General features: G+C 37.4%; 1 protein-coding gene across 4 annotated transcripts in view; it reads right to left on the bottom strand.

Moving 5' to 3' along the window:
* The window catches only part of A1CF (APOBEC1 complementation factor), an 85,004-nt gene extending 62,843 nt beyond the window's left edge, over positions 1-22,161 (bottom strand). For 2 of the 4 annotated variants that reach the window (XM_017659607.3, XM_073241046.1), the window contains exon 1: positions 22,055-22,161. The gene's annotated coding sequence lies outside the window, so the exon portion shown is untranslated. Of the gene's footprint in view, positions 1-948; positions 1,045-22,054 lie in introns of those variants that run through there. The other 2 variants (XM_073241044.1, XM_073241045.1) reach the window with 2 other exon arrangements.
* Positions 22,162-26,750: the final 4,589 nt, after the last annotated feature.

Genomic DNA, 26,750 nt, shown 5'->3' with positions numbered 1-26,750 from the left:
AAGAATTTAAAAACTATACATAACAAACATTAAGAGCTCAGGGAAAGCACTCGTGAGTATTTATCACTTATTCACTTAAAAATCACTTACTGAGTACCTACTATTATCCAAGAATGTTTTGAGACACTGGGGAGATAGCAGAAAACAAAACCCCTCTCACCCTAAAAAAAGAATCTCATTCAATTTTACAGTGGGTGAGAGAAGAAGGGAAATAAATAAAATATGCACTATGCTTATAATTACTGAGGGGAAAAAATTGGAAGAATATGAAGTGTGTGTGTGTCCCTATCCACCCTTCCCTGGGGTCAGTGAAATTTTGGATAGTGTGGCCCCTGATAGAGTGAATTTGGAGGACACCTGGGTGAAGTGAGGGACTAATCTGGGGGCACAGCATTCCAGTCAGAGAGCCTGAAAGTAGGAGGTCCCTGAGGTGGGAGCTTGCTGCTGGAATCATGAGAAGGCCCATGTGTTGGGGACAGAGCTGAGCGAATGAGGAGTTGGGGTCAGAGATAATGGCAGACCAGGTCATGAAGGATCTTGTAGGTCATGGTAAGACTTTGGGTTTTGCACTTAGATGTCAAACCAGAGGATCGACAGAAATTCACTTTCATTTAAAAGGATCACTCTAATCTGTACTGAGATCTGGTGTTACTGAATTTTATTTCTAAATCCTGATTCCCAATGACTTGCCACTGTGTTGAGATTCATACACATACTATCCAGGAACACTCTAGCCCATATCCAACACTGAGAATACATTGAAGGGAGTTGGACAGGGCTGAGGTTAAGGTGAGATATGGGAGATGAGTAACGTAAACACTCTGGTTCTGTTTTTATTTAATTTTGCTATTTTGTTTATTATGGATTTTTTCATTGATTTTTGACATCTTTTTAAAAATGTATTAAAATATCACTAGTCTTGGTTATTGAGATTTTATTGCCACTCACATTTTGCATTTGAAGCAGGGCCTCACTGACCTCACTCTAGTTGGTAGAAGAGTCCAGGGGAGAAGCAGGGAGACCAATTTGAAACCATTGCACCATCTAGGCAAAGGATAGTGGGTGTGGTGAACATTGATCAAATCTTGGATTTATTTTACAGATGAATCACACGCATGAGAGAGAACAAGGATGACATCCAGGTTTTAGTTTGCGCAACTAGAAGAATAGAGTTACCATTAAGTATGGTGGGGACTAGCAAGTTTATGGAACAGGAGCTTACTTGTAGGCATGTTGATTTAGAGATGTTCTTTCAGCTGCATGGGAAGGTTGAATGGAGAGTTGAATATGAGCCTGAATTTTATGGGAGAGTTCCGGGCAGGAGATATCAATTTGGATGCTATTTGCCTAGAAATGATACTTAATCTGTGAAATTGAATGATATCATCTAGAGTTTGAGTGTAGAAAATAGGTCCAAGGGCTGATATCTGGAGCAATCCAACTTTTGGAAGTCATGGGGACAAGGAGGAACCAGTGCAGGAGAATGAGATGGAGCAGCTAGGAAGGTAGAGAAGAACCAGGGGGCTGAGGTGGACTGGAAGCCCAGTAAAGGAAGGAACTTGAGAACAAGTGAGGGATCAGACATAACCAGTCCTGCTAAGTCAAGTGAGATGAAGCCTAAATAGGGACACCGACCCTGGAGTTTGATTTCCCAGGTTCAAATTCCTATTCTGTCTTTAACTGTGGAGCCTGAAAAAGTTCCTTAAGCTCTTGGTGTCATAGTTTCCTCAATTTAGGAAGCAAAAGGATTTCTCCCAGGGTTATGGTAGTACATGAGTTAGTATGTTGAAAGGGCTTGGGAAGGATTCCTGGCATTTCCTAAGTGCTCGATTAGTGTTAGGCATAGGCGTATCAACTATAAACATAATGAGAGGCAGTACAACCACCAAGCATATCCCAACTTCTCCGAAATTCTGCGGTAAGAAATACTACATTTTTGTAGCATAGCACTTTCATTTAGATGAGAAAGGCTGAGAGAAGAAAGTGGCAATGAAGTGGAAGTTGGATGGTGAAAGGCTCTAGTCATTGTAACAGGAAGGAATCAGGCCCCCAGCCCCACTGCACCATCAGTTTGCTCATTTGTGAATTGGGCTAACAAGCACGCTGTGACATTGCTATTGTCAAGATGACATGAGAAAACACCTGTGAAGTGTTTACTTTAGGTCTAGCGAATAGCAAGTCCTCCAACCAACTTACTGTTACTGCTAATAACAGTTTGGAGGAGAGAAGCTGAGCAGAGAATAGCAAAGCATTTCCAGAAAGGGCTTGTTGGAGATGACAGCACGTCCTTGTGGAATTCCCTTCCCTTTTCTTTCTTCCTTATGTTCGCTCTGAAAAGGGGGTGAGGGAGGGGCTAATAAGTGAAAAAGCCCAGAGGTTCTTCCCGCTCTGCTGACTTTCACTAGTCTGCCATCAACATCTCCCAGTCCTCTGTGCGTTTCTCTTAGCAAAGGAGAACTTTGTTCAGGTGTGTGCTGGCCACCAACCCTGCAACATAAAAATCTTGTCTTTTATTCCCCTGCCTCCACTCCATAGGAAGCTCTGAGTCTCTTTCCTTATGTATAAAATTAGGATAATAGTGCCTACTGTGTAGATCTGTTTTAAGGATTAAATGTGAACACATTTAAAATAAAGTTGTTCCTGACATTTAATAACTGCCCAATAAGTGTTAGTTATTATATTAATCAGTATTATAATTAATCTCTAATTCCATAGGATAGAATTCCAAAACCACTTGGAGGATTAAAGTCCCAAGTCCTTAGCATGCCACGTTATCTCTTCAGCACTAGATCTGGACTCTCCTTCCAGTGTCACTCATGTACACTGACACTGGGAATTACCATGTTATCTTATACTCTGGGCTCTTGGCTTGGAATGTCCTTCCCTTCTTTTCACACACCTTCATGTGCTACATTGGCCCTGGTGATCCTTATAGACTTGATGGGCAGGTTGTGTGCTGTGTGACGCTTTGATCCTTCCATGGGTAACATCAGGTGCCACCTCCTTAATGCTCTTCAGAAAGCCTGTACCTCCCTGTATTGTTGCACATTGTACTGTGATGATTTGTTTACATGGCTGTCTTTTTCACTGTCAACTTCCTGAGTGTAGGGACTATATTGCACTCATCTTTGTTTGCCCAGAAGGCTTAGCCTGACATTATGCTAAGTACTCCATAAATACTTGAAGAATAAGTGAAAGAATTTTTGACATTTTAAAAATTACAGTGACTTGCACTTGAGCAAAAGAAGTAAAGTGATTCTGCATCTAATCTCCTAATAATTATTATTCTGTTTGTTCTAGTCCCTTCCTGAAAGTTCTGTCTTAGAGTAAGTTTTCTTTATGTGAGAAATTGATTTAAGTGGTTTCTCTTCATTTATGAATATGTCATCATATTTACTGGAGGAGTAAAATTTTGAGTGCGAAGTGGTTGAAAAATGGAGCTGACATTTTTCTTCTCAGTGCCTTTCTGGTTTTATGTTTACAACATTAGTGCCTTTTTTACCAAGAAAAGAGGACCTAAAAAAATTGAGGTTTAAGATTTCTGAGGTTTAAAATAAAGTTGTTCCTGGCATTTAAATTCACAAGTGGATTGGAATGAGCAGCTCACTTCATCACTTGGTTGAGACTGCTCAGTAGAAATTTTCTGAGTTCACTCTTGGGCAAGGTCAGAGCTGCTGTTCCTGACCCTCGACCCTGATGGCCTCAGGTGCCAGTGGGTCCTGGTTCAGGGAAGGTGGCAGGAACACAAAGACAAGAAGGAAGCTGGAAGAGAGAAGCAGGTAGTGGGTATAAATTCTGACCTTTCCAAATCTAGAGCTATTATGGGGATACTGTATGCTGCTCTTTAATTATACCCTAATGTATTAAGGAGAAAAGCAGATGTTATACATTAAAAATGGGGGTCACAGAAAGAACCAACTTGTGAAGGAAAAGTATGAGAAGGTTTTAAGTGAGATTTGTTATCCAGATTTCCCTGATGTTACAGCACTGTTGGAAGCTCTTTTTTAAGTCTCAAAATAGGAAATTGGGTAAGACCTGAGATAGAGGTAAGAGAAGTACATGAGGGAAAACCACACCTAAAGAGTGAAGAAAGAATAGCCCAGAAAAGCAAAAGCAGAAATGGTGGTTGTGAATGATAGGCAGAGGACAACGAAAAGGAGAAGAATAGAGACAGATGCACGTGGAAGATTTCTTGCTTTAAAAACGAAAGTAAGTATCCTCAGCTTTAGCAAAAGGGCCAACAAATACTAAAATATCTGCTGCATACCAGGCACTGTGCCAGACAATTTAGAGTTAGGAAATGAGGTAGTTTGTCAGTCTTACAGTTTCTATATTTATTTCATTGAATTTTTCTGGAGAGGATGGAAAAGAAATGGGAAAGAAAGACTCTTTCTGACTTGGTAAGCAGAGAGGTATTCTTTTATAATTTAGTGGGGAAACACTGGGGCCTGTTCTAGTGATATGTCCCAGGTGCACTTCAAATTGCTGAGAGGTTCACTTGCCACTGGGACCGCTCCAAACTCAACCCATTCTTTTCCCAGTGTTGTATTGTGCGCTGAGGTAGCGTGATGTAGGCTGGGCATAACTCTTGTGCAATATGCAAGTTGTACATGTGTTTTCATCATGACTTTCAGCCTTTTTTGAATTCTCCTGGGAATTTTACACAGGAGTTCCAGATGGTATGGAAATGGTTTGTGAGGGATTTACGACCAAAGTTTAAGCATTTGCCTAACGATGCTGAAGTAAATATTGCTTTGCATTACTTAATAAAGAAATACAAATTAGCTCTGATAGTCTCCTAGGGAAAATGTTTACAATTGGTCTTAAACTTATTTTAGAAGTGAATTGATGTGATAGCTCCTTATTTGGTTATGCATCATGAACCCCAGAGCAAACTAAGGAAGAATAGGCATATATAAAACACTAAGTATAACCATAAAAACATCACACAAAGTCTGACTATGTGGCATCCTATTCTTAAAAAGCCATAAATTTCAGCAAAAAATAAAATTACCCAGAATTCCTTCTATATTATTAAGGCATTAGTATTTGGGCTTGGCCAATTTGGGCCTAGACAAAAAAATAAAAAAATAAAGAAAAATTAAAGTTCCTAATAGACATATTAATTTCCTTGTAATTATTTGACAAAGTCCTCTTCTAGTAGGTACCACATTCTAAGAGAAGGACAAGCTTGCATTTAAATTTAAGTTCTGCCACCATGCTTTTAACTTTTCTGGGACCCTGTTTCCTATTCTAAGAAAAAAATAACTAAATTTGTTTTCTTTTTTTAAATAAAGGTTCAAATAAATCAGATGATATAAGAGCCTCTAACAAAGAGCTTGGTATACAGAAAATGCTCAATTAATGTTTCCTTATCTGCTGCTCTGGTTGTCTCATTTTAGCCATCACTTGTGGTGCTCTGAATGGCTATTCTCATTTCTAGAAATGTCCAATGTGAAGAAAAATGCAGTTTTGAATGCCTTATCATGACATCTTTTATATTGCTTTAATAGTTTCACTTATGTTTGTTCTGATCTCTCAGTGGAAAAAATCATTAAGGTCCACAGTCTGTGTGTGTGTGTACGTGTGTGTGTGTGTGTGTGTGATTCATAGACCATGTTAGTGTTATAATGAAAATTGGATACAACCTAAATATCCAATGAAAAATAAATACTTGAATAAGCAGTATAGGACAGCTAATAAAATTGATGTTCTAGTAGGATATATAAAGATTTATACAGATTTTGTGAAGTATCAAGTGAAAAAAGGCAGGTTACACAACAGAATGTGTAGTCTATTTCATCTGTTAACTTTTGTATTCATAAGACTGATTATAAAAGGTTAACTGGTTTTCTCTGGGTGGTATGTTAACAGATTATTTTGATCATTATTGCATATTTGAGTGTTTTCAGCTTTCTCTAACATACATCTCTTACTCCAATAATTTAAAATGTTAATGAATGGCAATGAAAACAAGTCACATCAAAAATTGAGATGTGCTCAAGATTCTATTCTCAGGAAACTGTTTATCATTTATTAGGGGAGAAATGTTGAAGATGCAAGCATTTAATTAAAGAAGCTAGGGAAAGAATAAAATGGACTGAAAGAAATAAGGAATCGGAGGCAAAAATAAATGAATAAAATGGAAAAATATGTAGACTTGATAAATATAAGAGCTGAATGAAAAGATTGATTAGTGAATTATCATACCTCTGGCAGTCTTGACAAGGTAAAAAGGAGAAAACCTCTTTTTAAAAAGGGAAAAATGTATGTAACTACAGATTGAGACTTTTAAAGAAAAGAGTGTTTTTATCAACATATTGAAAAATGTGGTAACCAATTACTTAGAAAAACAAATTTTCCAAATTGCCTCAAAAGTTAGAAATTTGAACAAGCTGCTAACCATAAACTATATTGAAAAAATTCAATGTTTTCCTCCCATATAACAAAGTCCAAATGGTTTTATTAGGCAAGTTTTACAAATCATTTAAGAAACAGTTCTTTGCTATAGAAAGCCTTTTTGAAATATAGAAAATAATGGAAAACTTATGAAATTATTGACATATTTAGCATAGTTCTGATGCAAAGCAGACAAATATCACAGAACAGGAAACTATAGACCAATATCACATGCAAGTATAGAAAGATACACAGCAAAGTATCAAAACACTAATACACAATAAACATGAAACATTTATTGCAAGAGTACAGATTATTCAACATTAGGGATTCTATTAGTTTAATTAGTTTTTCTTTACCAAATTATGTTCATCCCAGGATATATAAAAGTGACACTTAATAAAATTCAACACCTGCCGTTAGTTAAAAAAAAACAGAAAATCAAACTCTTAGTAAATTAGCAGTAGAATAAAACCTCCTTAAATTGATAAAGAACATCTATCAGAAACATGCAGCAAACATCATACTTAACAGTAAAACACCAGTCATTCATTCTCACTAAAAACAAGGAAGTCAACTATACCAAACCATTTGAACTATAAGAGAATACTACCACATCAGTTATAAAGTAAATGTTCCTTAAGCAGAAATAACAACTGAAATGTAGTGAGAAAATCTGAACAATACAAACACAACTTATAAAAATAAGCCAAATACTGTAGGATGTCTTTTTGTTCTACCAATGGTGTCCTTTGCTGTACAGAAGCGTTTTAGTTTGATACAGTCCCACTTGTTCATTTTTGCTTTTGTTTCCCTTGCCGGTTAGCAAAGGGAAAGGGACTGGGGAGGATGGATGGGAAGGGAGGGTTAAGGGGGAAAAGGGGCCTTACGATCTGCACACATAATGTGGGGAAGGGGCATGGGGAGGGCTGTGCAACACAGAGAACACAAATAGTGACTCTATAGCATCTTACTATGCTGATGGACAGTGACTGTAATGGGGTATGTGGTGGGAACTTGATAATGGGGGGAGTCTAGTAACCATAATGTTGCTCATGTAATTGTACATTAATGATACCAAAATAAAAATAAGCCTAATATCTAAAATCTATGTGAAGGAAATGATAAAGTTCTATTTAAGGATCAAAAGGCTTGGATAAATGGAAGTCTTATTATTGGAAGATATCAATTTTTCCCAATGATTAATCAATACTGATTTAATCCCAATAAAATTATTTTGAATTTGACAAATTGATTCTAAAGTTCACCTGACAGGAAAAATCTTCAATAAATGCCCCCAAGAGGTGTTGCAAGTATGGAATTACTTGGAACCAGCCTAATCAAAAGCTAAATAATTAAAACAGGCACAAGAATAGACAAATAGATTAATGGAATGGAAAAATGTCTAGACTCATAGGCATGTTAATATTAGAATTTGCCAGTAGGTCCCATTTCACATTATAGGGAGATCAGAAACAATTTGAGAAAAATACAAGGTTGGCATAACATCACACAGTATATACAAGATTCTAAGTGGATTAAAGAAATAATCATTAAAAGCATTATATAACTACTAGATGGAAATATGGGAGAACATTTTTATAATCATGAATTATACAAGGTCTTCCTAACCAAGCATGTCAATATTCATAAGTGAAAAGACTAATAGATTTGACTATCTTAAATTACAAACATCTACAATGGAAAAATGAAGTGAAAAAGAATCCACAGACTAGAAGAAAATGATTGTTATGTAATTTACAGAGAATTAGTATCTGTAACATACTTTTAAATCAATAACAGACAAATCAGTAGATGAGCAAAGGATATGAGCAGTTAATTCATAGAAAAAAGAGTTTATAAACTTATTTAAATATGGTTATCTTTAGTGAACAGAAAAGGCAAATTACCACAAAAACCCAAGATATCTTGGTTTGCAAAGATAAATGGCAAACTTGTAAAGATTTCAAATAATAAACATATTTAACATTTGCTGAACACTCACTATATATGATGTGATAAAAATTTTAATTCATTTAATCATAAAAATTTAATGGGTAGCTGTTATCATTTCTATGATACAGGTAACAATCCAAGTTAGGGCTGTTGCTCAGGTAATAAGTGCAAGATCCATGATTTGAATCTAGGTAGCCTGGTGCCAGAGCCTATGTCCTTCATTACTAAATTTGACTTTTCAGTTTCCTCACCTTAAAAACAAAATAGGCAAGTGGCCTAGGATGATCTGGGAGATGATAATATCTATCCAGCTTCCCCTAAAGTGTTGCTGCGAGGAACACACGATAACCGTGATAAAACTGATGAGGGTGATGCTGTGAACCTGTATTTTCTCCTGTGGGGACAGATGGTCTTGGTCATCTAAAGCACTATGCTAATTCAGCCACTTCACTGGAATGAAAATGCACTATTGTAATAAGTCTTTTGAGTAGTGCTGTGGGTGGACTGTCCAATGGTTCACTTGGACACGTTCATGGTGCAAAATGGATACATGGCAATGACCAGCTCTCTGCTGTGTGCTTGGTCATACCTCACTGAAACGTCCCTCCTTGGCAGAGTGCAGAGGCTTCATAGGTGATCGAGGAATGTATCTCTTGGCAGGAGGTGACATGGGTTTTATGTTAATTTCTAGTCTTACATTTAAATTAAAGTGTTGGTTCCTTCTTCCCTTTGACCTTAAGCTCTTCTGGATTGTAAATAGCCAGAGAGGAGGAGGTCAATATTTGGACCAGATATGTGTTGGACTAGTGTGATGGTGGGTGACCAAAGCCACAGGCACTTCGGAAGAGCACCAAACACAACTATTTTGGGAGTCTTCTCTCTCTCCCTCTGTCTCTACATTCAAATGTCCATATAACTCCCTTTTTCCTTTTTCTGTCTGTTAGTCTCTTCCGTTCTTTAATCCTTCATTTTGTTCTCTCTCTCCTTCCTTGGTGATGCCCCTGGCTAAAGAAGGTGCTGACTTCATCTGGAATCTATGTCATACTTTTAAGACAAGACGTTAACCTTGTATAGAAACAATGCTGATAGACACAAGTTTGTAAAAAAGTGGCTATTTTTGCAAAGATGTATAGGTACTATTATTCTATACAGTAGAATCAGCCAATTGTTTGATTACTCTTTGGTGATGTTTAAATTCATATCCACCCTATTTGAAGTCATTCTAAGTCCTAAGTAGAGTAACTTGAAATAGCAAAACTTGAGATAGTGGGAAAATGGCACTAGTAAAGTATCTATAGAGAAAAATAAAACATACCAGAGAAAAACATACTATTGGAACTGTTTAGAGTCTATCAGAGAAAAAGAACAAGCAAATGTACAATAGACAAATGATTGTCTTGTAATTTTTGTATGTACCTTTGTATATATAGATATGTGTATATACACAGACATATATACACATGCCAGAACTAAATCATGACATTATAAACATGCAAGGGGGTTAGGAGGCATGTGTTTCCAATTTTCTCTCTCTCTTTTTTTTTTTTGCTCATTTAAAATCAGGAATCAGACACAATTTGAAAATAAAAAGTAACCCAAATTCTTGGGAAAGTTAAGGCCATTCATCATCATTCTTAAAAAAAAATCCTGACATCTAGAAATCCTTTCTGTTTTACTTGAAGAATAAGTAATTTTAAGTAGAACAACTTATTTTAATTTAAAAATGTGTTTAACATTGCATAATTTATAGTGCAGCAGAAAAACCTGCTTTTTTTAGTATAGGCTCATTGGATGTCTTAGAGGTACACTTTATCTGCTTCAAAAAATGTTTCACTATTTGCTTAAAATGTCCTTTAAATATCAACAAGAAGCCTTCAAATCTCTGGGATTTAGCTTGAAACTATAAAGTACAAAAGGAGCTACAGGAGATGAAGCATTAGCCTACGTGTGCCTTGTCAAAATAGGACTTTGAGATTTAACTGCAAGCATTTCTAAATTTTAGCAAGTAATGATCACTCCATTAAATCTATTTTAATCATGCTCTGAAAAAGAAATTCACTGTAATCTTCTGTTCAGGATGTGTCCAGTTTGAGTGAGTAAACTGTGATTTGCAATAACTTGCTAAGCAGTACACTATTCTTAAAATATTGTACCCCTATAAAACATACTTCAAATTGGCAAATAAGATAATTTAAGAATAGCCTTAGTGGACACTGGCTGACAACAGGTCTGAGATGTAGGAGCTGTGGAGAAAGAACAGCCTCCTTGCCTGGCTTTATGTTGTATACCGTGTACCTAGGTGTCACTACCCTGCCTGCAGAGGGATTCAAATTCAACTGGTCTGGAGTGGAGCCCATGAAATTATGTATTTTCAAACCCTCCAGGTGATGATTATTTGCAGCTGAGCTAAGAACTGCTGAATTAATATTTAGCCCATACATGTTAAATTTCAGACAAAACAAAATAATGGAGAGTAATTGAATTTATTCCAGCTGCTAAATAGATGAAATGGATAGCACATAAAAAATTACTTAAATGGAGAAAAGCTCTACAATAAAGAAACTGGAATATAGGAGAAAAGAGGGAATGATTCCAAACATTAATAGTTCTGATGTCTCCATTTTCATAATTTCTAATGAATAAATGTTTTCTTAATACTAGTATTTAAAAGTAACAACCTTGATATAACAACAACAAAAACCCTAACATTTTCTTACTAGGTTTTGGCATACATGATTTGTTTTCAACTCAGTTTCTATGAGGACTGACCAATAAAGGTATATTATCACTGTAGCAGAAAACTGTGATGTGTGGCTTTGTATACGGAGAGGAAACAAAAGCTGAGAGGTAGAGAGAGATCACAGAGTGAGGATGGCTTTCAGAAGAGAAAGGCGCAGATATAGAAAGTAGCTGCATCAAGTTAACAATGAAGTGTCTTGGCAGATCTATGAATTCCTACTGCTTGAAGGCCTTTGATCCAGAACAGCCTCCAAGCCTTGTAAAGACTGGATCTTGGCTTTTTCCTGTTTTCTATACATACATATCCTTCCTTGTTACTCCTTTTCATTTCTACTGCCAAGTCCCACTCCTCCTTCATTATTAGACATAACGTGAGCTCCGTCAAAGTGTAGAATGAAACTTCCCTGCTTACTACCCTCTAGTCAGGCACCCCCTCTTTGTTTTGCACACTGCAGCTAAGTCAATCTCTCTAAGATGTCCATTCTAATATTTTCTTTAAAACTTTCATTGGCCTCATCACTAACTATACGAAACAGTTCATTCCCATAGCCTGACATTCAGTGCCTGCCATGATCTGGTTCTAACTCTACTTTCCTGATTATCTCATAATGCAAGTCTAGAGCTATTCTGTCCTGGAGTCCATCAGGTCTGCAAGACACTCCAGTTACTTCTTAGGTTCCTTTCTTCTGGTTTCCTTTTTGCCATATGCTTATAGCTCCCATCCTTCTTTCCACAATCTCCCTGGCTGAGACAAATTCATGCTCTATCAGGTTGTATGTGGTTATGTGGGTAAGTGCGTATGAATGCACAGTCACACATAGGTGGGTATGAACGTGTATATATGCACAGGAGTGAATTAACTCCTGGTGGCCAGTGTTGGCAGCACACATCACACAAGAGACCTGTCTCTACACCCCTTTCCTTTTGTAACTTGCTCTGACACCACATACTTTCAGTAATCCTCCAGCCTCTACTCAACATGGGTAAGCATATCAGAAACTCAGAACAGAGATCCTCATAAGTGACCTGTTCTTGGCAACACTGAAGATTGAGGATGAATTACAAGTAGTTTTTAAATCCAAAAAATGTTTTGGGAAATTGTAATACATAGAAACTGTATGTGCTTGAAGGAGGAAGTGAGTAACGGGAAGGAAATGGAGGACCTTAAAATCAGACATGAGGAGCTTTCTATTCCCTTTAGATTATACTGTGGTGCTTACATTTATATGTCAACTTGATTGGGCCACAGGGTGCTCATACATTTGGCCAAACTGTTATTCTGCATGTCTGTGAACATATTTCTGGATGAGATTAACATTTGAATCAGTAGGTTTTGTAAAGTAGATTGCTGTCCCTACTGTGGGTGGGCCTCATTCAATCAGTTGATGACCTGAATGAAACAAAAAGATTGAGTAAGAGGGAACTCTGCCACCCTGGGACTTTAGTCTTTTTTGGCCTACAGACTTGAACTAAAACATTAAATCTTGTTGGGTTTCCTGCTGGAACTACTCAGCAGCTGTCCTGGGTCTCCAGCTCAATGACTCTAGATCTTGAGACTTCTCAGCCTCCATAATCATGTGAGCCAACTCTTTATAATAAATCTTTTAGATAGATAAGTATGTCACTACCTGTCTATGGTTAGGTACTAGTAGCTAGAACAATGACAACACTAAAACCATTTTTGTATATGCATTAGCTAGTTGGAATTCCAAATGGAGTATCAGTTCTGTTTCTCTGGCAAGCCCTAGCTAATAGATGTACATAAATACATATACAAAAGTGTTTTCATTGTTCTAGTACCTAAAGATCAAGCTACAGATAATTGTTATCTTCACTCGGTAGTGATACCCCAGTTCTTCCTGCCACATGTGACTTTCTTAAAGATCCCTAGGAAGAAGAATTGGCAGGGTTTAGAAATTCTAGAATGGCATAGCCTAACAAGAATAGAATTTCTTTGCATCTATGTCTTATTTCTAAGTTGACTTAAAAACTGGTAAAGTGATAATCACAGCATGCAATGTAGGACATCCTTCAGCTTAAAAGCAGATGTTTATTCAATAGTCCTGGGGCCAATAATCTGTATGGCAGATTACAGAGATCTGATGAACTGTTAGTGCCATATTTCATTCATTATTGGTTTCATGTTATTATGTCTCCTTTTCTCTTGTTGAGATTGTTCTTTTGAACTTAGTTGCTGCATCTGGTTTCCTCAGACCAATTTGTAAAAATTAAGTTGAGAACTCAATTCTCACCAAGACTGCCAATCACTGTCTAAAGGTATATATTTGATACTTGAGTGAAGCTTACAAAATCCAACTATTTAAAGCTCTGTGGCCCTGAGGTAATGATATGACACTTTTAATGAAACAAGGCCTTATGTTTCCTTAAAAAAAAAAGCTTATGTAAATTCTGACTTACATGCATTGACATAAATTGCCCTTAGTAAATTCTTGCTCTTTAGTTCTAGTCAGCTACTGAGTTCTGATACTTTGACCTTCTTTTGAATTATCTGTCATTATCTATGCAACCATCATTTCATACCTAGATTATTATCTTAATTTGACCTCCTGTATTTTCAGTGCGTAAGACTGGTTAATTTTCTTAACTGTTTTATTATGTTACTTTCCCCATAAATGACCCCATATTCCAAACTCTATCAACTACTGTCAAACTTATCCAACTTTGTACTTCATGTTAGTTTGCAGGGTATAACTTCTCTCTACTCAGTTTGAAGGATGGCTAGAAACTAGGAGAAGGCAGGAAATTTAGGAGTGGATGAAATAGGTAAAAGTGATGAAGAGGTACAAACTTCCAATTATAGAATATATTAACCATGGGGATAAAAGTACAGCATAGGGAATGTAGTCAACAATATTGTAATATATTTGGTGACAGATGGCAATTTTACTTATTGTGGTGAGTGTTTAGTAATGTAGATAATTGTTGAATAACTGTTGTACACCTGAAACTAATATATCAACTATACTTCATTTTAACAAAAAGAAAGTGTAAGGGCAGGGGTGTGAGTGCAAATAGCATGCATGGTTGAGAAGTTGAGTATGGTTAGAATGTTGAATCCAAGCTGAGAGGGGGGCACTGGGAGAAAGTGGAGTGATAAGGCTGGTGAAGAAGTAAACTGATATTGGCATGATAGAGTGTTCTTGTTTTCCTGTGATGTCACTGGGATCAGCTGGGAGAATCCTTACAAGACCCTGTGTGCTTTCGAAAGATGACTCCATGAATTTTTGTTGAAACTGTACTGGAAGCAAAAAGGGTAGTTTTGGGACAGGTAGGGAAAAAAAAAGGCAGAATTACGACTGTAGTGATGAGGATGAAGACAAGGGAACCGTAGCCTCCCCAAGGCTGTGCACATGTCCTTTTTGCCCCAGCCCTTAGCCCTAAGCACAGTACTCAGTGGACGCTTCATATGTATTTCTGAACTGAGTGGAAATTTCACATTGCCTGGCTACTCCAGACTTTGGTCTCTTTGTCCTGGTTTTCTAGTTCACTACATAATATTAGAATTCACAGTGTTTTGCCCTGTGTTGTTCATTATTGCTTCCTGAACAAGTGAGAGTCAGTAGGAAGCCATGGAATCATGATTCAAGCTGACTTAGGTTCAGATGTTGAGTTCTACCCTTTAAGAACTTGGCAAACTTGGGTTAAGTATTTAACCTGGTCCCAGTTTCTTCAATTTGAAGTTGGGGATAATGATGCCTGCCTCATGGAGTTGTTTGGTGACCCAAATAGGTGGGATGAGTACACAGCATAGTTTAATACATGTCACTCAGTGAGGCCTTTCTTCTCTTCCCCTCCTACCTCTTCCTCTTCTCTTCCCAATTAGGTGGCTCTTTTATTCAACAAACAATATTGTGAACCTGTTATGCGCATGAAACTGTTAGGGCTGGGAACTGAAAAATAAGTAGAATAAATTTCTTGCTTTACAGAAACTCCTAATTTCTCCTAGTACATAATACTCATCGTCAAGCAAAGTAAGGGACTTTGGAAAAGAGAGTGATAGATTATGCTGGGACTGCAGGGAGGACTCTGGAGAACACTTCATGGGTTCCCTGGATTTAGAGACAAAAGTACATCTTTGTATCCAACAGAGCATCCCAACAAAGGGTCAATAAATCAAATTCCAATGGGTGAGGTTACAAAATAATCTCAAGAGGTCTCCTTGGTGCCTTTCATCTGTCCATTTCCTTTATGGTTGACACTAATCACTAATCCCTTCCACCTCAGTCCTGATGCCCCACTTAGCAATTCCCCCACGTAATTTTCTCTTTGGGGGTCTGTTGTCATGCCTGTGCAGGGTACCAATCTGGGGACAAGTTATATTACTTCATGCTTGCACAGTTGCCATGCTAATTACCATCTAATTCTCCAACAATCTGTGTCTCTGTAAGTGGCTTTGAGTACTAGATGAGTTTTTCTTCTTGTAACTATGGAAATAACAGAGCCTGAGGGCTTTTCACATGTTTGTGAGAATCTAGATTTCTATTCTGCTTCCCCCTGTAATTGCCCAGGTTCCATCATATCATTCTATACTGCCTTGCTTAAGAGGCCCTACCTGTGATAGAGAACATCTCTGACTTGGAAAAAATTGCAAAACCATCAGGGAGAGTCTTCCAAACTTGTACCACAAGCCAGTGGTAGGAATAATTTCTAAGTCACCTGACCTCCAGTCTAAAAAGCAATTTCTGCATGTTGACCTTAGAGACTCTCCCTACCTAACCATTTTCTTCTGTGAAAGCATTTTGTAATCAACACAGAAAGGAGATGGTTATTACAACTGTAATAGCTAAGGTTTATGCACATGGGCTGTTAATGTTCTAAGCACTTAGTGCCTTGTTTCCTATAGAAGAGGAAATAGGCAAAAAGTTAATTCATTGCAGGTCACATGGCTAGTAAGTGGTAGAACCAAGATTTGAGCCCAGGCACTCTGGGTCCCCCAGAACTTCCTACTTTAACAGAGCAGTTGTCTCGATCTTTGCCGTGCCATACTATGAATCAAGAGTTTGAGATCACTGGGCTTTAGGAATCCTTTGAAATCTTGAGATACTGAATTATTATTATAGGAAATATTTAACTTCATGTATTATTTTGAAAGGCAAGTGAAAATTAGAGTTTCTAGACGTTATAGGATTCTCATCTTAAAATATCCTAAGGGATGATGTTAATAGTAATTAAAAATTATTTCATAAGTAAATTCTTCCTCAAAGGTCAGACAGATATCTGTCATTCAAATACCCTGTATTGCTCTCTGGTTACCCCTGACACTTCAACCCTGGCCTCTTTCTCCTCCACTTCTTCTCTTCCCCACCATCAAAACTTACTTGTTCTAAGTACCATTCTTGCAAGGCTTTACCAAGCTAGTTAATTTGCTAAGTGATTTTAAGCTAAAGTGTTCCAGAAAGAGAACGTCTCCAAGTGCCCCTTTCACTCACACTGTATCACAACTAATTTGTATTTTAACAAGGAGCTCCTAGAAACACACCCTTAGTATCCTAAATGAATAACTGTATTGAGGTTGGTGGAGCTGCTATCTGGGAATATCTGGGTATGAATTTAAAGTCTCAAATTAGGTCAGTTTAAATATGGGACACCCGTAACATTCATAGACCTGGCAGCCCAATTATTCTTTCTCTGGGGAGAAGGGTGTGTCCTCTTCAGACACTAACAGTACTGGTGTAAGGGAGCCAAGTCTTTCAGGACAATAGCTTGATATTTTTGGAGAGGCCTCCTCTGTTCATGGTGCCTGTGCCTGCATGTATTTCCTCCATGATCTGGGCCAGGCAATCTTTGAGAGTTACAAAATGGGGCTCCTTTAACTGAGTCTCTCTGGCTATGTCAGTCTGTGAGTCTGGGCATTGCAAAGAGGGTGGGACTCAGAGTGCAGAGAACGTGCCTCTTAACTGTGGAGGTCCTGTTCATCTGTTTCCCAGACTTTGTGCAGATGATCAGGTTGAATTAGAAATGCTGTGCAGAGGAAGACGGTATATGGAAAGGGCCAGCCTGAGGGTTTGGGCCCAGCACATGGGTTTTCACCCAACCAAAAGGGTCTTTTATTCTTGGGAAACTCCTTCAGCTTTTTTCTGTAAAATAAAGGACCCCAAAGTTTCCTTCCAATTCCACAATTCAATGCTTCTCAATGTTCCATTTATACCCTAGATGTAGGGAGTATGTGTCAGACTGCTGAAGTGCATTCCCATTTTTGCCACCTATTAGCTGTGTGACCATGGGCAAGTCTATGTCCTTAAACTTTAACCTCTTTATTGGAAAAATAGCATAGCAATAACACCTATTCCATAGGGTTCCAGAGGATTTAACCTGTGTGTCTGGCACATGGTGGGAGCTACCTAAGGATGTAAGAGCTATTATTAATATCATTGTTATGATCATCATAGGGTGCCAATTCTAACTGCTTGGTATGAAATGCCTGAATTGTGAGGCATTCTTAGGGATCTTCAGGAAAGAGGATTCCCAAGATGAGTATTTATATGTGCCAACAGTTTCCCTCTTCTTGGTGTCACATTTTGATTTCTGATTTCCACTGCAAGTAATTAGAGGCATTAGGGTTGAAGTACATACATCTAGGCAGCCAGCTGACTTCATGCAGAAGGTTCCAGTTGGAATAATGAGCACTAAACACAATCCTAATAGAAGAGCTGAATGGTGGAATAGTCAAGACAGGTTAGTAGAAATGAAAACAACTGCATGTATCCATTATACTCTGCCAGCGCTCTGCCAGGCTTTTAGGAGATACAGAACCCTCCCTTCCTTCACTTCTCTCCTTGTTCGTTACAGCATCTGCACTGGTTTAAATCTCTTTAGGGTTTTCTTCTGGGACCTGCCTGGGACTGGTTTTCCTCTCGTCTTCCATGTGAATCCTTGTGGCCTCTCTTCATAGTTTCATCTAACTTCTTAATTAATTCATCAACAAATCAGTTAACATGCAGTACAGCTGTTGAAGCCTCCTTACATAACCAACACTATGTCACATAAACAGCACGCCTTACAAACTCAAGGTGAGAGCATCTTTCAAAGAGCTCGCTTTGTACAACTGGGATGATGAATAATTAGAATAACTCAATTACCTTGAAGAAACTGGGCATACCAAATTGACTATGAAGAATGTGGCATTAAAAAAATCTAAAAATTTTCTGTCTAAAATGCTTTGTGAACTAGAATATTCTATAGAAATAAGATTTTATTAATCCTGTTCAGTTTGTGTTCTTTAAATCATTGGGCATTCCCAAAACAATGATTATTTTTTAACTTCTGGGAGAAGAGAAGACATTACTCTGTTGTTGAAGGTGGGATTTCATAGAATTGCAAACCAGTTTGTTCACTCAGTCATTCCATCTAGCCAATTGTCATGTGCTAATTGTCTTTAGTCATATTACTGATTGGGCAGAACACTTGTACATAATCTTGCAAACTAAAGGGAGTTAGTTATCTTAATCCATATTATGCATCTCTCTTAATATTACAGGGACCAAGCCCTCTTGGAATAAGCAAACCTAGAAAATGTTTTCCATATGATTGTTAGTACCTATGCATATAAAATTCCACTTGTGTGTCCATGTAAGAAAAAAAAAAGCCTAGTCTATATATCTTGAAAGACAAATTAGAGGCCTCAAGATACCAACTTATTTTAGGCAAGACAACAATTTCTATAAATGGAAGTAGTTTAATTTTTGGTTTGGATCAGACACACTCAACATAAGATTTTAGTTTGTTAAATTCAAGATTCTAAATAATTTTTAAAGCTGATGACCTAGTTGGATTAGGCTTGATGGCACAAAATGATAAAGTCGCTCCTCCGATCTAATCAGCAGCAAACATTTGTTTGTAAGAACTGCCTGGATTGTACAGTATCAGACCAAGTTGCGGTGGGCTTTGGATTTCTAATGGAGTCCCTGCAGCAGTGCTGTTCCCTTTCCAGATATCTTGCCTGGGGTGGGGAGGGTTGGGGCTGGTGGGACTGCACTTCAGAGGATCCTGGTTACTGTTTTCATGAATAAGATAAAATGGTGTTTATCTTCCATCGATCAATACTGTCTTGTTTGAACTTATTGAGTCATTTAGAGCCACATAAGGTAATGAAAGCCATTGTGCAATAGTACCCAGCGTACTACCCAGCTTTCTGGAGGGTGGCAATATTTTAAAAGCCAGTTATTGAGACAGATTTTGAACATCAACTAGCTAGCTGTGTGATGAAATGAACACACACCGTGATAGGGTGGCCTGTGTGTTTCAGTGAAAAGTGCATTGAGTTTTTATAACTAAGCATTTTCTTAGGTAACATTCTCTAAAATAAAAGGTTTTTTTTTTTGAATTTAGAATGAAAGAAAATTATAGGTGGTTGTGTCTTTCTCCAAATAAATAGAAGAGGATTGCTGTTTGTGGCTAACCAAAACTTCATTATTTACGTATTAAACTATAGTACTATTGTTTGGACAAAGAGAAGCTAATTGGTAAGTTCAGAGTTTTAGGAAATTTTTCTGGAGGTTGTTACAGATGGGAAATGGAAAGGGAAGAAAGTTTTGCTGGAGTCCTATTGTGTGCCAGGGACTGAGCTTAGTGATTTTACCATACAATCTCATTTAATCGTCACTAAATTCTGCCGGGTAGAGTTTACCCCCTTTCCACATTTGAGGAATCTGAGATTCAAGGAAGTTAAGTAGGAAACCCAAGGTTGCAAACATACACGGTTTGGGAACAGGCATTCGAACCCAACTCTGTCAGGAGAAAAGGCCAGTGTTCTTTCCAGAATTAATTTGGAAAGTCTCTAAAATAGGCATGGATTTGTTGGATGAAATATAGCTAGACTGTAAGGGCCCTGAGATGTTTTTGATCGCGATGATTTCAGTCGGTTCTGGTGATGAATGCTGGACTTGGGTTATAAAAATGATGTGTTCTTAATCTGAGTTGTGAGGAATACTTTTCTGAGAGACATTAACAGGGGCTGAGAGAAGTTGTTCAGTGGTGAATTAAGCTTAGGAAATAAAGCACTGCCTACTCTCCTGGAGATTCACAATGAATGAACATATGTACACACAGTAAATCCCCAGTACCTTGTGAGTCAGTATAATGGTTGCACACCTGGGCTGATCTGGAGTAAGATCACCTGGCTGGGAGACCTCACTCTGCCACTTGCTAACTGGGTGATTTTGAGCCTAGGCAATTTATCTGTGCCTCAGTTTTCTCATTTGTAAAATGTTACAACTTTATAAATCTTATACATATTATAATTTTATAAATCTTATAAAATGTTATATGGCTGTTCTGAGATAAATGCATGGGAAGTGCTTAGAAGTGTATTTGGCAAAATAGTGCTCTGTATGTGTCTGTTATTATTACTCAAAACACTCATGCAGTAGTAGGCCCTGCTTTGACTTGTCTAACCACCACTACCTCAACTTACTTGCAAACAGAGTCACTTTTTTTTAGGGCCACATTTATTAAAGTCCACTGAATGCAGTACAGGAAATATTGTATTTGAAATGACACACAACCAGAAAAAAATGAAATATTCAGTATTTTCATATCCACTATGTCATTTTATGCTTTTGCCCATAATAATGACTTTCTTTTTTCTTGTCAACATTCTTCCCCTTTCCCTTCCACTAGCTAAATAAATTGAAACAGTAAATTGTGAGAATTGTCTCAAATGGGCAGTATCAATATTCTTTCAGGAAATATGGCCCTTAAAATGAACCTATAAATAGTTTAGTACTCTGTATTTAGCAGGGGAAGGCCTAACACTTTGACAAGTAAGTGATTTCACTTTTATTTCCAGATCTATGCTCCTATTGTATACACCTCAGCACATTTTATAAATGGTGTTTTCAACCAGATCAACACATCTTTGATACTCCTAAATTATAACGAGTTGAGTTTGCCAATATATGTTTTGCAAAACACTACTTCTGCACCCTTGCACAAATAATGCTGTGTCTTTCATCTTCTTGGAGATACACAATAAACATCTGAAAAGCCTTATAGTAAATGAACTTGTTTAACTTGGAATTTAATCTCCTTGTAACTTACTTTGGTAATCATGCAGCAAATATATTTCAATCAGAAAGTCTAAAAGATTTCTGGTAAGAATGGGGTATTCCTGGTAAGTGCCCTGATAAATTTTTCTTTAGATAAAATACCATCATATTTTAGTTGTGAATGATCTTTTTGGAGTGAACAAAATGATCATGTGGAAATATATCCACTGCACACAGATGCCCAAACCATCCTGAACGGAGAAGATCTAATAATTAGCCATCTCCAGGTTGTGATTTAACACACTCAAAGCCAATCATTTCCCATGACTGTTTTTGTTTTCTTTTGCTAGAATGAAAGGTGAATTGCCTACGACATTCCTTTGGTTCATAGAATAATGGCAAAAGAAAGCAAGAATTCACCAAGTTGATTTTTGTTTTGTTTTTCATGATTGTTCAGGATAAAGGAGAAGGAAGGAGATAATTGATTATGAAGTCTAAAGTAAGATAGGAATTCTGACCCATACAGAGAACTCAGAATCTGCCCGTGATGTTAATACAATTACTTTTTTTTGTTTTTTTAAGTTTCCCAGGGTCTCAGGACCAAGACAGACAGTCAACCACACCTCCCTGCTGTCTGGCTATGGCTAAATAAACTTCACAGAAACATTAGCTCTGCTCTTGAACCCACAGTGGTAAATCTACATGTATTTTTTTTTTTTTTTGGCTCAGGAATTAAATAAAAGAGAAAACGACGGCTGCCATCTCATTATAAGATCATTCCAATATACCTTTTCTCTTTTCAGGTTGCTTCATTAGTATAAAAATGACTAGTAAGTTTCCTGAATTAGGCTGTATAAGAGAAGCAGATAAATGCTGTTTCTACTGCACTCCCATTGATCCACACCGCACAGTTTCAGAGTCGAAATAGAAAAGGCAAAACACATGGACCATACCTGAGTGATTTCAGAGATCCCCACCCGGAAAAGGTTTCCTTGATTATGGCAAATTCAACGTGTCACTCTGGTTATGCTTTAATCATCATATCAAACTCCAAAGGTTCAGTTGCTTTAGGTTTGGTTTACAATTCCTGTAGTTAAACTTTAACTCACCCTGTCTCTTGCATCCATGCAGCCCTTTGACCAGATAATTGAGTCACTACAGCTTAGATGGAATCTACAAAACTACCACGTTCATTTGTTTACAAAATTAAAATTTATTTTGCATTATAAACCACTGATGTGAATATTATTTTGAGGCTGTTTTAGGGACTTTCTATAACGAAAAGTAGGACTCACTGCAGTTTGGCTAACTATGCTTGCATTTATGTGAGCTCCCTGTTTTCTGCTATGCCAAACTGATATTGAGCCTAAAGTAATTGGGGAGAGTATGTCCTCTTCTTTTTTTTTGGCACTTTTTTATATCACTGTATTACATGGAGTAAAGTATGGAGTTTTAGGTCAAGTATGTAGATAAATGGTGGCTTACAAAAATAAAATACTTAAAGCGTTTATTTCTATGACCAAATAAATAGGGTCAAATCAGTTTGGGGAAAGCATAATTTGTTGTATACAAGCTGCTCATTCATATTTTAAGAGGGAGCCATCATTCTGAAAGCACAAAAATCAGCTGTGTTATGAGGTTTATATGAGATCTGAGGCTTGAAATTTCAGTGGTAACTCTGTTTCTTGAGCAATAGAGAAAAGGCTTTTTTCAAAGATAAAAACTCTACATTCTAAATTCTCTGGCAAGAGCTCCAGTCTATTGAGGAAATTCCTAAAGGTAAGAAAACCCACTTAGAAAAATCAAGACCTTCCTAATTCTGAGTACATTTTAGTTTAAGGGCTGATAAACCACAGGCCCCCGAGCTGGAATTAGAGGAGGACACTCTCACTTGGCTTCAGCTGTAATGAGAGGAGTCTAACTTTCAAGGAACCAACTGTATTTTGTCTATGGAAAAGCACAGGATAATCAATCCTTCCACAGCAGAGAGCTAGAGGAAGATGAATCAATTAAACACATCTGGGAATATAAAAGGAGATAAGTCATACGTTGGAAGGCTGGTTTGGCCTATAAAATCTTCAGTTCTCAAACCTGTGGAAGCCTTGATTTACCCTAACTTCTCACAAAACAATGCATGACAAGGTTTAACAAAATCACTCCAGAACAACTGTTTTGCCCTGGAATTGTGCCCCTGGAATGAGCCCTAAAGGAAGCATTTGTATCCAACTCACCTAGACAGCTGCATGAGGGACACATCCCTGTACAGCCTCCTTGGGAGTGGATCCCCCTCACCAACCAGTTTTACTGTTTTTTTTTCCTAGTGGGTTCGCATGGGTCTCAAAGGTGTAGGGAATCTGTACTTGAGTTTACCTGGTCCTACGGAGAGTTGTTGATATAAGATTGTCAGTCCTGGGAGGGTTTTCTTTGTTGTTTTGTGTGGTAGGTGCCTGGATGGCAAGAGTGAAGAAGAAAGGGAAGCCAGGGGTTTTAAGTATCTGGTGGAAACCCCCCAAAAATACAACAGGTAAAAGAAGGCATTATATTAAATAGTTATTACATATGTGTACATATAGGTTTCTTACTTTTGGGGGTCCTAACAGTCAATAGGGCAGGGCTATACTCATGTTAAACCAAAGTTTTTGGAAATAAGTTAAAATTTCCCTAACGTCTGATCATTCAGATAAGACAATTCATATATTACTCAGAAGAGCCGAAGGCAGTGATGAATTTGGTGGCATTATTAGGATATTGCTGGAAAGCTTTTTCCTTTTTATTTTATAAAACATTTTATGGCAGTGATAAGGCTATGTTGATCAGCAACAAAAAGAAAAATAATGAATCAGCCTTTCTTTTTCTAAAGATTGCTTAAGGGGACATTCTATGGTCTTACAATGAAGAGAAACCAACTGATTAGAATGAAGTCAAATCCATTGCTGTGATGTCATTAACTGAATAGAGGGAAGTAACTACCTAGAATGGCAAGGCTGGCTTATATTTTGTAAAAAAGTAAATCCTGTTTAGCACTCCTGGGTCCTCATTCTCCAGAGAGGGACAAAGCAACCCTCCGGTAAACTGTTACACAATGTAAACAAACAAGTCTGGTTTAAATAGTGGCTGATAAATGTCTTTTTCATTTATTTATTCTACAATTGCTGAGGATCTACTATCTGCTCAGCATTAGGTTAGATGTGTAATGATTTCAAATGAGAGCTGAGTCTATTAGGCTGTAAAATCAAAATAGGTTGCATCTCGTGTTTTAAAAACAATAGGATAGAAAATAAGAGAATTGCATCTAGAATGGGTATGTGTTCATGGAACTTACGTTTTAGTTACATGTAGGTGGACGTGTATACTGGTGTGATGTGAAATTTATTTTTTATTGTGGAGCACAATTTTAAAAGCTTGCAAAATACAGGCACACCTTGTTTTATTGTACTTCACTTTGTTGCACTGCACAGCCATTACAGTTTTTACGAATTCAAAGTTTATGTCAGTCCATCAGCACCCTGTTTTCTGCAGCTTTTGCTTACTTCATGTCCCTCACATTTTGGTAATCGCCAATATTTCAAACGTTATCATATTTGTTATGATAGGTGCTCAGTGATTACGACTTACTGAAAGCTCAGGTGATGGTTAGCATTTTCAGCAATAAAGTTTATTTTGATTAAGATATGTAAGACATAGTGCTATTTAAGACATAATGCTATTGCACTCTTAATAGACTACAGTATAGTGCAAATATAACTTTTATATACACTGAGGAACCAAAAAATTCATTTGACTCACTTTGTTGTGATACTCACTTTATTGTGGTTGTCTGGAACTGAACTCCCAATATGTCTGAAGTATGCTTTTACTATGTTAGTCTTTTGGGGTTCAGTGGCTAACAAGCCAGATACAGAGCATACATTAAACAAATAGTCCCCCCAGTGATTAACAAGTATAGTTGTGTGAGTATTAAGAAGTACAAATTGCTGAATAGAGCGTAACATACAGGAACCTAACCTAGTGTGGGGTTGGGTAAAAACTGAGGAAAGGTATCCAGAACACCAGGTATTTAAACTGAGACCTAAAGGGTGTATGGGAGGGAGGGTGATTTCCAGGGTTATACTGAGGCAGTGGGAAGTCACTGAAGGGTTTTAAGAAGGTAAGCCACGTGATCTATTCATGTATATTTTGGATATAGAGAAGGGAATAAATTGTCATGGCATAATATTGCCTGTTTCTCTCCTTTTTGCTTGCCTTAGAATTATTTATTTAGGTATGTATTCCAATAAGTGTTAGTAATTTGGATTTAATGGAGTCAGACAATCTAACAAACCTATTAGGAGGTGGCAGGTGATGATAGTTGAGTTTAAGGTGCTGGCCCTGGAGTAGGAAAGAAAGGATGAAGGAAGAGATTTGCAAAGTAGTTGTAATCGGGTCCATAGTAAGTGCTCATTAAGATGTAGCTTTCATCAGTCATTTGCATGTGAATTATTTGGCTTGTGGATTTTAACTAATTTTGACTTTACTATTAGACTGGCTTTGCCACTCAACAGAGCTGGCCTATTTTGTTAAAAATCATTGATTATTTATTGCCAGTGTAGGCAAAACATAAAGCTGTAAAAGACTTAGAATGAAATTCAAAGCCAAAGATAACCAAGAGCAGGAACTTCTCTCCCAGCCATAATCCCAAACCCAGTTCTACCTCAATAGAAGATTTCTTCATTGTTCTCAATTGCCTAGGAATTCAAAATTCATTGTGGATGTTCGGTGGAGATGTGTAATTAACTGGAATGGAGCATCTAAGGAATGAAAGAGCCATGTCAGACATACCACCTACAGTAAACAGCCTATTTCTCTTTCCTTGACTATTGTATAGAGAGAGCTCTAAGCCAGGAGCTGGTACTGGGGAATCTAAGCCTAATGCTATCACACATGAGCTACACAATCTTGAACAAGGTTCTGTCCTTTGTTGAGTCTCTACATCCTTGCCTTTAATGAGGAAAAACATCTACTTCCCTTATGCACCTCAGTGATTGACTGGTCAAGTGAATTGGTGTATGTGAAAATTATTTGGAAACTGAGAGTATCCTGTGAACACAGAGTGGAATAATTACAGAGGAAATCATATCTATATCCTTGAGGCTATGTCTGTACAAGTTCTAATCTATGAAATAAGAACTTACAGGGAGTTAAGCCTGCTCTTTTAGAGATTGATCGCATTTCAAATATAAAAGCTTGATGCTATTCTTAATGCCTACAACTCTTTGGAGATAGCAAAATTTGATTCAGTAAGTTAAAATCTATCTGTTCTCTAATGTCATATCCCAGGATTTTACTTTTGAAAATGTATTGGTTTTGTAACTAGAGCCATCTAGTGTTGAATTGATTAAAACACACACACACACACACACACACACACACACACACACACACACACACCCTTTTGTTTTGGGACTATCATTTGGCTCTCCTGATACATTTGAATGATATTTTCATTATCATATAATTGTAGGGTTAAATGAGTTCTTGAGAATTTAAAGTGTAGGTTATATCATGGTCAGTGAGGTGTTACTGGCCCTGTCTTTTACACCTGAGTCGAGAATTTCCCACTTCTTAGTCCTGGTTCCTTATCACAGTCCTTCCTGCATCTAATGAATTATC

The sequence above is a fragment of the Manis javanica genome, chromosome 7 (assembly GCF_040802235.1).
Source record: "Manis javanica isolate MJ-LG chromosome 7, MJ_LKY, whole genome shotgun sequence".
Taxonomy (NCBI): domain Eukaryota; kingdom Metazoa; phylum Chordata; class Mammalia; order Pholidota; family Manidae; genus Manis; species Manis javanica.
Note: the sequence above shows the minus strand (reverse complement) of the source record. Positions and strands in the feature narration are given on the sequence as shown.